We start from the raw sequence: 14,706 nt of genomic DNA on the forward strand, positions 1-14,706 counted from the left end.
GGTGTAATGCAAGTAATAATTCAACTAACGTAATAAATAATGTAATAATTAAATATCTGATATTGCAGTAATGAAATATAATCAGATTCAATGCATATAGATATTTAATTTGTACTTTACAAGCATGTTTTCTTTAGAGGGTGATAAATGCATTTCTAGCCATAACCCCACAAGTTACAGCACATAGTTTATATTTCTGGTGGACAGTGCAGGAGAAAAGCTTCTTTTAATGTCATCAAAAATATCTTTTGAACACAACACAAAAGTAAAACAATACTTAACTGAAAAGGTTGATAATTGCATTAAATATGATATACAGTAAGTTCCAAAAATGAGCTTGTTCTTGCCAAAGCGAGTCTCCAGTTAATGAAAGAAAAACAGACTAAACACCTGTAACACAAGTCATATCAGAAAGTATGGGAGAGAAGTCGGCCTCAAGTCGAGCTTTATCAACTTAAAGTCTCTCATCCTCAATGAAAACTCAAATGTAGTAGTAATGGAAAGCAAAATCATGTACTGTACGTCTGCCTTCATGGCTCTGGGGAGGACATTCAGCATTACAATATTGCAGGATACCTTATGTAAATAGTAAAACATCTTTTCTCGTTTAATCATTTATTGAATTGTAAGATTCTGTAAATTTCTATTTAGGGATTTATGATACAAAGTCAGTCAGCTTTCTGCCTGGTTCGCCCAGTCAGGGTTAGTGTCAAGGGACAATGATGCTTCTGGAATTTGTCGTTGAGATACATTTCAAGTCATAAATCCAGGAGAACCAATTTATAGCCAAATAACTAAACTTCAGATGACATCACTTTGTAAATTTTTGTTGCAAGAACACAATAAATATTTAGAATTATATTTTCATGTGTGTTTCACCACTTGGTGCTCTTAAATCTTTGCACACATTCACCCACATTATTTCTTTAACTAACGTGACCTACAAGTCTAGATAACCATACTGTACAATAATACTGTATGTGGAGTAGTTGGAAAGAGAGGGCAATGTTATTAGGCAACCAAAAGCAGAAATACAGAGCACAAACTTGAAAGATCCATACTAGGTCAAATTAGACGTTGCATTCAAACCAATATGCCAGTGGTTCTCAAACTGTGGGGCGGGCCCCCCTAGGGGGGCATGAAGTAACAAAAAGGGGGGCGCGAAGATGTGAAAAAAAGAAAACAAGAATCGAAAATATGAAAAATACTTCTATTGATACAAAAATAAATGAACTTAAACTACATTCTGATACTAGAAAAATAAATATAGAGTTAGATAAATGTCGATAAAAGTTAAGTAGGTAAAATAAAATATGCATCTATGATATATCATTAATTAAAAAAGAACAACTTGATATTAGTGGGCTCCTTTCAAAAAAATGTTAGAGGGGGGCGCGATTAAAACTGTTACGAAAACTCGGGTCGCAAATACTTAAAGATTGAGAAACGCTGCAATATGCACACCTTTAGATTGTAAGAAGAAAACTGGAAATAGATATAAAACATGACCAGTTCATATAATATATACCTCAGCTTGTAGTGAACAAATGTACAAAAATCACAATGAGGCAATGCAAAAAAGTGCACAAAATATAAATTATTTACATGGTGGACATTATTTGTAAGTAGGCTTTGATCAATAAACATGTTAAAAAAAACATTTTTAATATCTAGAATTTCAAAAATGGCACACTAACAACATTAGTATGCTACAGCTGTACAGTTTTTTAACGGGAGATACTAAATTTAGAAGGCAGACCTTACTCTCAGGTTGCCATCTGTTTGCTTTGCCTTTTAGTGTATTCTGGAAGGAATTTCACATTTAGAAGTGGATCAACAATTTTGTATTCCACACAAATACTATGCGGGGGAATATTCTGAGTATAAACAACATCCATATTATTCAAAATATTATATGCATTTTCCCCTCTTCTGAAACATCCGGAATTCATTCAAGCCTTTAAAAGGTAATTTGTGCTGGGTCAAGAAATTACTGCTTTTCTACATATTCTTCACTGTTATTTCATAAGCCAAGCACACTGGCACTGATTTTATGAGCTGTTATGAGTTATTTCATTAACATTTAATTAACACCAATTTCTCTGTAATTAAACATAATTAGAAAATAATGTTTGACATTGCAGTCATTTAAATGCAAATATTACAATTGGAACAGCAGAGAATTTACACTCTAATGTTCTTTGATTCCATTCTATTAATGAAACCAGAAAGGGTCAGGAGAATTTCATCCAAACTTTTCAAAGTTGTGCAGCTCATAAGAGAGTCTGTTCGCAAACACACAAATGGTCATACATTATGTAAGGATTTTTGTATGTTAAAAAAATGGAGAACAGATTGATTTTCAGGAGGAGGAAGAGGATGGCAGTTATTAGTAGAAAAGGCAGACTGGAATGTAGGAAGGAAGGAAGGAAGGAAGGAATTTATTCATATTTTGTTAGACGGTTTTGGAAAGTGTAAGGAGGACGAGGGATGCATAGTTTTTATAGTTTATTTTCTCTTTTTCTATATTATATTTATTCCTTCCATTATATGCTACATTGTGCCTTTACTTATATTAATAGTCTTTCACTACTTACCTGGATTGTACTGGTATTTTCTGGGTATGTGCTTGTCCCTGTCTTGCACCCCAAAACACGAGAGAGTCTCAGTACTTTAGCAAAACCAGCTTTATTCAGCTTGAAACAGGCACAGCATGGTTATTTATTGTAGCGGGATCTACCACTCTCCTATACACAGACACAGCAATCAGGCTGGGTCGTAGCCAAGTAATGCTGTTCCCTGCATTTATAATGTTCCTTGCATCACTCATAGAAGACAAGCACTTCAAATCAGATACATCCATCCATCAGATACAGTGACTGATAAATTACAAATGCAACTCATTTTCACTGACATACTTGTTAACATGTTTTCTATAAGAAACTATCAAATATCCTCTGCTTTATAATTGTAATTAATAACGTTCTTCCATAATTACAGAGATATTTTCAAAACATACTGGTTGCAGGGTTAAGCTTGTAAAACTCTTAAATACTTAAAAGCAAGCAGAAAAAAATATGTTTTAGGTAAAACTCCTAAAACAACTAAAAGTTAAAAAAATATTTTTACTGTAAAGAAATATAATTTGTAAGAAGCAAAATGCATTTAACACTTATTCATTAAAGTGTGTTAGCCAGAGACTTAAAGGACTCATTCAAAAGATGTGTTTCACATCTTAGTTAACTAAAGTCAAATATATCTTTTAGGACAGCCATTTAAATATTAAAGCTCAGCCTACATTGAATAGCGAATGGAATGGATTTGTCTTTCACTTTAATTACAACAATAAGATTAGAAAAGGAGTCAATATGATGGAATGGATGAAGATGGCTGGTTCTTCACTAGTTTATTGCTAAGCCTTATCCCTTTCCTCTTAATATTTATACCATTTGGAAATGCAGTCTAAACTCCCTAAAGGCAAATTCAGGTAGCAGAAATCACTTTGATGCTTTCTATTCCAAAAAAAAGTTATGAGAACTATTACTGGGCTCTCAGGATAGATAGATTAGAAATATATAGAAATAAATATATACATCTACACATGCGCTACTGGTCAATAGTTTTAGAACACCTCTGTTTTTCCTTCAAATTTAATCAGATGAAATGCAATGAATGACCCAAAATGGTGAAAAGGAATGGCTTTCTTACTGCCATTCACCCTGTCAAACCTGCAGCTCAGTCTCCTCTTCACAGTTTAAACTGAGACTTGCTTTTTTCAACCACTGTTAAGCTGTGCTTGAAAATATTGTGCTGTGAAGGACCTATCAGGCAGGCTGGTGACCCTCACAAACTTGTCTACTGATTGGGTTGTGACTTTGTGTCTGCTAGATCTCTTCCTATCAGAGTTTATTCCAGTTTCCAATTGCCTTTGGATTATGTAGGACATCGCACTGAATAGCACTTTAATTTTTTTGCAATTTCTCTGCATGAAAGGCCTATACTTCTAAGGGTAATAATGTTCTGTCTTATTTCATTTGTTAATTGCCTGTATCTTACCATTATCACTGGAATTTACAACTTTCCTGAGTGTAGAGGGTGTAGTAACACAGTCTTTTCCAACTTTGCTTTAAGACAGAGGGTTTTTAAGTAATTAACAGAAGTTGGGACACCTGTACAAATGGTTTGCTTCAACTTCCATCCATCCATTTTCCAACCCGCTGAATCCGAACACAGCGTCACGGGGGTCTGCTGGAGCCGATCCCAGCCAACACAGGGTGCAAGGCAGGAACCAGTCCCGGGCAGGGCGCCATCCTACCGCAGGAAACAAGGCTTAATTTACTTTAATTGCTACAGAACATCTGTAGGTTGCAACCTACTAGTTGTTCCCTGAAGGAGGACCATTTGTAATATTCAGAAATTTCCTTTTTATCAGTTTTTCCTAACCTAAGCTATATATTTAAACCTCTGGCAGTTTAATGCTTACCTTTTTTGCCATTTTAGATCATTCATTGCATTTCAACCGATTAAATTTGAAGAAAAACTGGAAAAACTGAAGTGGTTGAAAACTTTTGACTGGTTGTATATATGGGTCAATGATAGTGAATACTGAAGCAACGAAATTTTCAGAATAATGAACACTTTATTGGCCCAGACAAACATTCATACAACATCAAGTTTAACAGATTCTGTTTCAGTGAAATGTAAATTTCAGTATAACAAGCATTTTTTTTAACAAAAATGACCACTGAAGATGATAATGCAATGAAAAAAATACTTAATGTTGTGCCAATACTTTTGCAGAGTCTCAGGAACCCTGCAACAGGCAGTCTCTTTCTTGTTAGACCAAAACAAAGTGACAGTCTGTGGTGAAATTTCTGGTCTCGGGCAGTGTAAGTGAGAATGCAGATGTGACATCATTCAAGTATCGAGTCAGTGATCCACCGAGTGTGGGTAGTTATGTTGTGTGCAGATATTGTACTGAGTTTCATATTTCTTCTCAAAGTTTTCTTTGCAACGAACAAAAATAAAAAGAAATACCATTAGTTTTTGCTAAAAACTAAAGTTACATCTAACAATTCATTTTATTTCTGGATTCATTCCTGTATTTCTATAAAAAAAAGTTACATCCAACATCTCATTTTCAAATAAAATATTTTTTGCAGTTTAAAAGCAATTATTATTTTTTTTATACAGGTATTGTCAAGCTTGCATCACCAAGTTGCATGAGAGACAGGAAGGAGATTCTAGGTTTCCAAGGAAAATACATGTACTTTATTACTGTATAGAGAAGTTAGATACAGTCTCAAGACTTCATTCAAAAAAGGAGCTGTTATTTCGGTACTCAAGCACACAAGACAGGAACAGTGACAAGGAGGCAATTGTCCTGCGTTAGCTCCCATCTTCAGATTAGATGAACACCAGCAGTTCATAGTCACTGTTTTTCTCAGACCAGGAGTGTGAGAGGAAGAGTAAGTCAAAGCCTGGTGCTAAATGTTATAAACATCATGCGACATGCATGTTACGTGGTAAGCCTGATCCTGCATAGGTCAACCAATTGCTTTGCCCTTGGTTTAATACTGTATATACCAGACCCAGCAGAGCAGCTATGGGGCTGTCCTTGCGCTGAAGCCAATTAGAGAGGCAAGTTGCCAGTGTTCCTGTCACAACAGTATACATATTGTCCCTGTATTTGTGGTACCTCCTTTTAACATATAAAGCATTAAATGGCCAAGTCCAGCTTACTTGACTGAACTTATCATGACTTACAAACCTGAGCACACATTAAGATCTAAAGATGCCGGTCTGCTTATGATTCCAATAATTAATAAAATAACGGTGGAAGGTTGAGCTTTTAGTTACAGGGCCCCTAAACTGTGGAATGGTCTGCCTGGTACTATAAGAGGTGCCCCTTCGGTCTCAGCTTTTAAATCCTGGCTGAAGACTCACTACTTCAGTTTAGCATATCCATATATATCATATACTAGAGCTGCTGATTAACTGTACAGACTGCATCTCTGTTGTTAGTCATTAGCACTAAAACATCAGTAACATGATAGTTATAATTTGATACTAACCCTCACCTATTCTGCTTCTCTTCTCTGTACTCAAATGTGGCACTTGGTGCCACAGCCCACCTGCCAAGTTGTTTTGCCTGCCTAAGGTAAAGTCATCCCTGATGAAGGATTGCAGGAATCGTGAGAAAGAGGGGTCCTTTCATCGGATTAGCGCTATTTCAGCTGTGGAATGGCCAAATGGGGGAGGCAGCTTGATGAATGAGGTCTCCAGGGGCCTCATGTATAACGCCGTGCGTAGAACTCACACTATAACATGGCGTAAGCACAAAAGATGCAGGAATCTGTGCATACGCAAACTATCACATTCTTCTACTACATAAATCCCGATCAGCGTGAAAAGTAACGCACGTGCACACGCCTTCTGTCCCACCCCAACTCCTCCCAGAATTATGCCTCTTTGAATATGCAAATCGATATAAATAGCCTTCTGTGAAAAGACAATGGGAAAAGCACAGGGGAAAATCTAAGAATTTCAGCGAATGCCAAGTAGAGGCAAAGGAAAAACGTACTATTTGTTGGTTTAAACAGTGGTATAATCAACAAAAGAAAGTTGATCGAGTGACAGTGTCTGAGAAACTCGAAAGCTCAAGTTCACAAAGTCGCACAGTGCCCGAAATAAAAAAAGAAGTTGTCACATATCAAAGTCGGCGTGAAAAGGCGACTCGTAGCGGACCGTCTGAGTGTCATATGAAAGCTTATTAGGGTACAGAGAAAAAAAATAGGCACACAGTGGGGAAAAAAGCACAAAATGTCAACTTTAATCTCGAAATTTCCACTTTAATCACGTAGTTTATTTTGTCATTAAAGTAGAACATCATAAACTTCATCTTAAAATCGTTTATTTTACTAGTTTCTCAAATCCCATCATATCTAAAGTAGCACGTTAAATGCTTTGTTCTGTGTTTGATCTTCTATGTGCTGTATGTGTGTGAATCATTACGTGCTTCCGTTCTTTCTCTTTCTCCAACAGGACACAGAATCCATTACATTCGTGATATTACAGCTCTCTGAATAATTAAAACACTGAAAAGTATACGTGATACCTTTTTCATAATGATAGGAATGAAAGCATGTTGTTAAACATGGGAACACGGTGGCGTAGTGATTGTTCATATCTCACGCAAGAGGCTTGCTGTGCCATGCGCGACCTTCGATGAAATAATTTATTACAGAAGTACTGTCTCTTTCAAGCGTACTAACCTCCAATTCCTGTCCTTACTTTTCTTTCTCCAAATACCCAATCGCCACACAATCAGCTCTGTAATAGACATTAAGCCATCTGTAAGCTTAGAACGCCGATTCTTCAAAACTTTTAAGGAACATTGAAATATCTTCATAGTACATGTTTAATTATTCTATCTGTCTATCCTTCCAGTGTCGCGTCAGCACCAGCAATAATACAGCGCAAGGCAGGAGCAATCCGTGAACTAGCTAGCGCTGCGACACCGTGTCCTCACATGTTTAATTATTAACAATATAGATTATTTAAATAAAGTTAAAGTTTTATCTGTATACTATAATCAACATATTTTGCTGCATTTGATCTTAAAAATGATATCATCATCATACGCTCTTTATAAAGTGGCGCAGGTTGTGCAATTTTTTAACTGTAGTGCAAGTTTACAGTGGAGTAATTGTACTTATAAGTACAAACAGTCCTACAAGGAGCACTTGATTAAGTGCGTTTATAGTTCTTGGGATAAAACTGTTTCTGAACCGCGAGTTCCGGACAGGAAAGGCTTTGAACCATTTTGCCGTGACTGAGGCAGCGTGCTTGATACTGTATACCGATAATTCTCTTTCCGATCAGCTGCTGCTGTGATTCCCCACTCAGATACAGTGATATAAATACTCCGAGGGGTGCAGTGAGAGTAATATGGAAAAAGATGATCTGCTGTGGCAATCCCTAACGGGAGCTGCTGACAGAAGAAGAAGATGCAGTGAGAGTAACAATGCTAAAGCAGTTATGGTATTTGGAATACTATGGCTATTCCCTGGACCATTATATTGCTACAGGTTAATTACAATCAGATGCATTAAACTAATAAACAATATGCAGTTAATTTCAGTGTATTTATACAGCCGCGTCAGGAATGTGGGTCTAAAAAAGAAAGGGTAACTACACAGGAACAGTAGCACTGCTTTGATGCTGGGTGCCACCAGTCTGCAAAACTGAGCGGAAAAATTGCGTACACCAGGGTATGAGGTACCGTGGAAATGTGCGTGGCTTTACGCCAAGTTTAGGTTTTATACATCGCGATTTGAGCGTGGAAACGTTCGTATGCAAGATTTCTGTTTCGTACGCAAGATGCACCGTTTATACATGAGGCCCCTGGACTAGATCCCCATTCAGCCTTTTCGGCTCAAGACTAAGGTGGTTTCATTTCCTTTGCTTGTCACACTAGCTCATGTCCTTTAGCTCCAAAAAACAGTTGTATTTTTTCCTCTGCAAAACATCTAGTAGTGTTATCTTTTAAACTACCATGGTGAAAAGACATACATACACTAATTCAGATGTGGTTTCACTATACAGCCAGAACAGAAGTTACGTTGATGTGTATTCAACATATTTTTACTACATAACCTAACGTTTTACCTGTCTTTTTATTTTAGTTGCTTCTTCATGTTGCCTAGATTATGGTTGGCCAACTCCAATCCTGGAGGACTACATTAGCGACTGGTTTTCCTTCCTGCCACTTTCTTAATCAGGAACCAGTTTCTGTTATTAATTGACTTATTTTCCAATCATTTTAATAGTCTTGCTTTTTTAAGACTTATTCTTCTGAACTGCTTTTTGTCCTTAAATGACAGCCAAATAAAAATGAGATGTAAAGTGAGCCAGATGACCAGCTAAGCTGGGGCCTCAAATTCCAATTAATTTCACAGCAACCAATGCCTTACTTAGAAGCAGATTGTTATTGTTAATAAAACCCATTATTTAATTTAATTCCATGGCTTGTTGTAGCTTTCATTCTGCCACACCGGATATTCCAAAAACTGTTGATTTTCTTTTTTCTACAAGCACCATCAAAAAGTTTTGCTGACATGAACAGATCAACATTACTGAAACATTCACATTTCTTTATATTCAAATATTGTATAATGCACAGAGGTTAGCTTATCATGTGTTGGTTCATATTGTATCTCAGTATCTGTTAAAGAAAAATGAAACAATTAAGGGGTCAGAAATTAAAATAGCAAATTAAAATTAAGGCAAAAGTGAATTAGCACCAAAAAATAGGAACTCATCAAGAAAATGGTTAAAATGAAAACCTGCAGCCACTGTGGCCCTCCAGGATCTGAGTTGTTCACCTCTGGCCTAGATAATGAGAATGTTTCATCAATGTAAACACCAGAAAGAGTACTGTGTGCAGTTTTGGTCTCCAGGCTACAAAAAGAACATAGCAGCGCTAGAAAAGGTCCAGAGAAGAGCAACTAGGCTGATTCCAGGGCTACAGGGCTTGAATTGAGGATAGATTAAAAGAGCTGAGCCTATACAGTTTAAACAAATTATGAAGGGAATTAGTACAGTGGATCGAGACTTATTTTAAAATGAGTGCATCAAGAACATGGGGACACAGTTGGAAACTTAAGGGTAAATTTCGCACAAACATTAGGATGTTTTTCTTTACACAAAGAACGATAGACACTTGGAATACGCTACCAAGTAGTGTGGTAGACAGTAAGACTTTAGGGACTTTCAAAACTCAACTTGATGTTTTTTTGGATGAATTAAGTGGATAGGACTGGCGAGGTTTGTTTGGCTGAATGGCCTGTTCTCGTCTAGAGTGTTCTAATGTTCTAAATACTTTTCAGTTATTTTTCCTCTTGAGGATAGCTTCACCCATCATTAAGTTTCTTTTGTCTGCATGTACTGTAAGACTTTTACAACTCTGTTTCATTCAATTGCATTTTCTTAGTGTCTGTGCACTTCTAAAGATTGCCCTGGTCATTTAAAATTGTTTTGCTTCAGTTTTTATAATTATGTTTTGAATAAAAATTAATTTCACATTTAAAAGCTAAGATGCAATTTCCAAAACATTTAGATGTGAGAATATAATGACTTCAAAAGATCTGACTTTTTGTGTTAAGTTTTGAAGTCACGTATAATGAATAACAACATACAGGCAACATCTTTAATTCAAGCAGGATAAAAGCATACTAATGCATAATGCCATTTTATAACTTGGTTCTATTCATGGAATCAGATGCAAGAGAAATTTTGTATTATTTCTGTATACTGTTATGTATATTTGTGTATAAATACAAATATTAAGGCTGTGATAAATAACATTCTGAAATCCACTTATTCAAAATAAAGCATTATTATGCATATATCTGATTTATAGATACATACACACCTTTTTGTGTTCAAATCTGTCATGACATATTATGCATTTACAGAGTCAAAAAGATACAATCTGCAAAAATAGGCAAATCAACTGGTATATAATTTAGATATGAAATGCTTTAATATCCTGTAATGAATTAATTTATCTAATGAGTTAATATCATGCAGTGATCTCATATCATTATAGCATGGACTTTTCTGCTTTTTAGATCTTTTTTAATTCGCAAGAAATTATGGTGATAATGAAACTGTTTTATACTTCTGGATGGATTATCCAAAGTATCTGTCTGGAACTGACAATAGGAGTGGGTGGCAGCAAACACAATAGCTAATGGAAACAGGAAAATAATCATTTTTGCTGATGAATCAAGGGTATTTAAAATAGGGGTGTTATGAGTTTATTGAGTAACATAACCTTAAGGTCTGTTTTGTAACAAGCTGTCCCAGCACTAGTTAAGTAGGGGATAACTCTTTATCACTGCCTAAAGCTATCAAGCTTGTCACAGCTAACATGAAAATTCAACCTCCCCTTATCTAGTCTTGCCATACTGCCATATGCCAACACCCCCAGTCATTGAAGTCTTTCCTAAGTGTTCTTTTTCAAAGTTTGTGAAGTTCTAAAATCCACTGCTAGATGGCCATTTGCTTCATGTGAAAAACAACTTTGATTACTTGCCTAGACTTATGTGAAATCTTACAATTATTTGGTGTTATTTTGCAAATATATTACAGGTATTTATTTCATAAATGTATTAATTCCTTGCCACTTGTGACATGCTTTTCTCTTTTATTGACAAGTAAAAATAGACTAAACAATGTGGTCATGGGCAATTTAAGCTACACTCTGCATTTGCTTACTCTTACAACACCTTCAGAAATGGTAGGTTGACCTTGTAATCATAGTGCTAAGTGAGTGCAAGATTACAGTACAGAGTAATTTCTTCTGAATATCTAAATGCAAAAATAACTGAGCATGATTACATAATAGGTGGTCTGCCTACCACAGTCATATTCAAACCACCTTATACAGTATGTATTCCACCATGGATTGACAGTAGTCACTTTTCCCTATTTGCATTTATTTATCTTAATATCTATCAATAAAATTATTCCATTTCTAAACTAGTACAAGTGTAAGGGCTGCAAATTAAACTGGCATAAAAGTAGCAAATATATACTGTATCATATAGAGAATACATTTTGCCGGCTAAAGTTAAGTATCTTCAAATAATTAATAAATAAAATTTGCCAATTTAGAAATTAATGTCTATTTCATAATACATTGACTTTAAAATAGGCAAATGCAGATCAGTTTTGTAAATAACCATAAATCTACGGTTAAGACAAACCATACTTTTTGAAATTACCTGGCAGTTTCATACATGCTTGTCAAATGGCTTCCTGAGTCCAGTATATTTTATTTTTACTCATTTAGTCACTGCATCTCTATGGTATAGTCACTTTTATTTAAAAAAGTTATTTAAAAGTTTTGACTAACATTAATTAAACTTAACTGTTGAAAATTGTATTTGTTATAAATTAAGGAAAAGGCAATAATCTGTCTATAAATGCAGTCTGTTTGCTTTATTAAACGGTTTCTACATCATTAACCCTACAGCAATCCCTCGCTATATCGCGCTTCGACTTTCGCGGCTTCACTCTATCGCGGATTTTATATGTAAGCATATTTAAATATATATCTCGGATTTTTTGCTGGTTCGCAGATTTCTGCGGACAATGGGTCTTTTAATTTCTGGTACACGCTTCCTCAGTTGGTTTGCCCAGTTGAGTTCATACAAGGGACGCTATTGGCAGATGGCTGAGAAGCTACCCAAACACAGCGCGTATTATGTATTAAATAAAACTCCTCAAATATATTGTGAGCACGGGGGCTGTTCGCACCCCTAGAGGACACGGCCGCTCCTCAGAAAACGCTGAAAGATTACCTTCACAGTGCTCCGTTCTTTGCTGGGCTTACACGTGGCTGCTTTGAAAGCAATATGCTTCCCGCATGGTGCTTCACGTACTTAAAAGATCAAACAGCACGTATTGATTTTTGATTGCTTGCTTTCCTCTCTCTCTCTCTCTCTCTCTCTCTCTTTCTCGCTCTGACATTCTCTGATCTTGACGGAGGGGGTGTGAGCAGAGGGGCTGTTCGCATACTGGCCTAGAGGATACGGACGCTCCTCTAAAAAATGCTGAAAAATGCTTGCTCCCTTCCTTGCAGCTACTTTGTTCGCATAAAAGCCAGACAGCCCTATTGATTTTTGACTGTTTGCTTTTTTTCTCTCTCTCTCTCTCTCTGACGCGCACTCCTTTGAAGAGGAAGATATGTTTGCATTCTTTTAATGGTGAGACGGAACTGTCATCTCTGTCTTGTTATGGAGCACAGTTTAAACTTTTGAAAAAGAGACAAATGTTTGTTTGCAGTGTTTGAATAACGTTCCTGTCTCTCTACAACCTCCTGTGTTTCTGTGCAAATCTGTGACCCAAGCATGACAATATAAAAATAACCATATAAACATATGGTTTCTACTTCGCGGATTTTCACCTTTCGCGGGGGGATCTGGAACGCAACCCCCACGATGGAGGAGGGATTACTGTAATTCCATGGTAAATCCACATTTAAAATATCAATGTGCTTAATGCTAGTATTGCTTCGATCACACTTAAATGTTTTGTGACTGTTTTCATATTGTCCAGGCAACCTCCAGACCACCAAAAAGAACTTTTGAACACCTAGTGATTGCAGATGTAAGTTGCTAACAGTTAAGTAGTTGGCCTGGTCACCACATTGATACAGACCTCTAAGATCTCTAATCTTCATCACAAAAAGTCATTTAATAGCTGTACTTGAACTTATTGTATCCCTTTGCACTAAACAACCCACATCTCTTCAGCATATGATACAGTAACTGCATGGAGGTGTTTTGCAAGATCTCTTGGCTAAAAACAATTTGACAAAGAGCATATTTCTGTCAGGGGGGACACTTTTACATTTTTTTTGTGCACTGGGTGGTTCCATTAGGCACCCACTGTTGGGACTGGGGGGTGAGAAGTTAAAAGGCTATCTGTACTTATTAGTGGTATTTGCTGTCCTGCAAGGGAATCACTGCTTTAAAGTTCGGCCTTAGAGAATGTCTGTATTTACCTGGCTCGGAAATATTGGTTTCTAATCAGCATGTCTGTACTTATTAATGTTTGGTAACCATACATTTTGTTAACTTGTGTTTTTATTAATTGTTAAACCCAGGCAATTTAGATGTGCCATTGATTAAACTGTTTGTCCAGGACTGACAACAGAGGGGTGAAGTAAATATAAACTGCTGGCCAGCAGAAGGCAGGAGGGAGAGTCCACAGGAAACACTGCCAAGACACTCGGACAGGGCACAGGGGCTCGCAGGCAGACAAGGGTAACTGGCTGGCACAACGTGAGGCACAAGGACGGCAACACTTCCAGGGAGGAAGAGACAGCTCCACAAAGAGACGCCGGATGTGGGTTCAGCGAGAGAGGGAATCTGCATGAAAGGACCCAGTAAAGCTGACAGACGAGAAATGAGGCGTGCCTAGGTCCCAGCAACACAAGGAGCCCAGAGTGGAAGAAAAACGGACAACGAAGAGACGCTGACAGGGAGTCAACAATTTGACACAACTTCTGCCGGGGAAAAGAGTGCATCCATGAACAATTAAGTGTTGGGGTAACACAGTGCCCAAACTGGACTCTGCACCACTAAAGGTTGTATCCTACAATTCTTGTTTTTACGGACTTTTAGAATGTGGACTGTGTATTTTCCTTTTAAAAAAAAGGAAATTAATTCCTGATATGTTTAGGTTCTGTTATGTTCGTTTATCTTTTTAATGTACCTTATATTGTCTTGTACAATAGAACTTACTGTTGCTTTTTTCTAAATTACTGTTGTGTCTTTCATTGTGTGTTTACTCACCGCCCAATTTAAAGAAACCTGTGTGCTATTACTGGTAAATTTCAGGAGTTGCCAGTCTCTTAATAAAACTGGGTGGCGTAGTCGGATATTTTAATAGTGTCTAAGTTAGATTACCTATAAGTGTGACCAGACACCTGTGACATTTCCAATTAATGCTATGCTATCAAGCTTTGAACCTTTCTCTTTAAATGTTCTGTAACAGCTAACATAGTTACTGACAATGATCTAACTGCTTAAAATTGTTAAACATGAAAAACAATTTCTTGCAATTTGGGTGCATCTCCTTTTAACATTATCAGGGAGAATCAATACAATTTAAATGAACATTATACACAAA

The 14,706-nt window shown here is 36.6% G+C and overlaps 1 protein-coding gene and 1 long non-coding RNA gene across 2 annotated transcripts in view; one reads left to right on the forward strand and one right to left on the reverse strand.

The window, feature by feature from the left end:
* Positions 1 to 14,706, reverse strand: part of cdh13 (cadherin 13, H-cadherin (heart)) — a 1,360,987-nt gene that overhangs the window by 764,649 nt on the left and 581,632 nt on the right. The window lies entirely within an intron of this gene.
* Positions 1 to 14,706, forward strand: part of LOC114658104 (uncharacterized) — a 44,976-nt gene that overhangs the window by 29,488 nt on the left and 782 nt on the right. The window contains exon 3 of the long non-coding RNA XR_003717312.2: positions 13,679 to 14,706. This exon is cut by the window's right edge and continues 782 nt beyond it. This is a non-coding gene — a long non-coding RNA (uncharacterized LOC114658104). The remainder of the gene's footprint in view (positions 1 to 13,678) is intronic.

This window comes from Erpetoichthys calabaricus, chromosome 9, assembly GCF_900747795.2.
Source record: "Erpetoichthys calabaricus chromosome 9, fErpCal1.3, whole genome shotgun sequence".
Classification (NCBI taxonomy): Eukaryota; Metazoa; Chordata; class Cladistia; order Polypteriformes; family Polypteridae; genus Erpetoichthys; species Erpetoichthys calabaricus.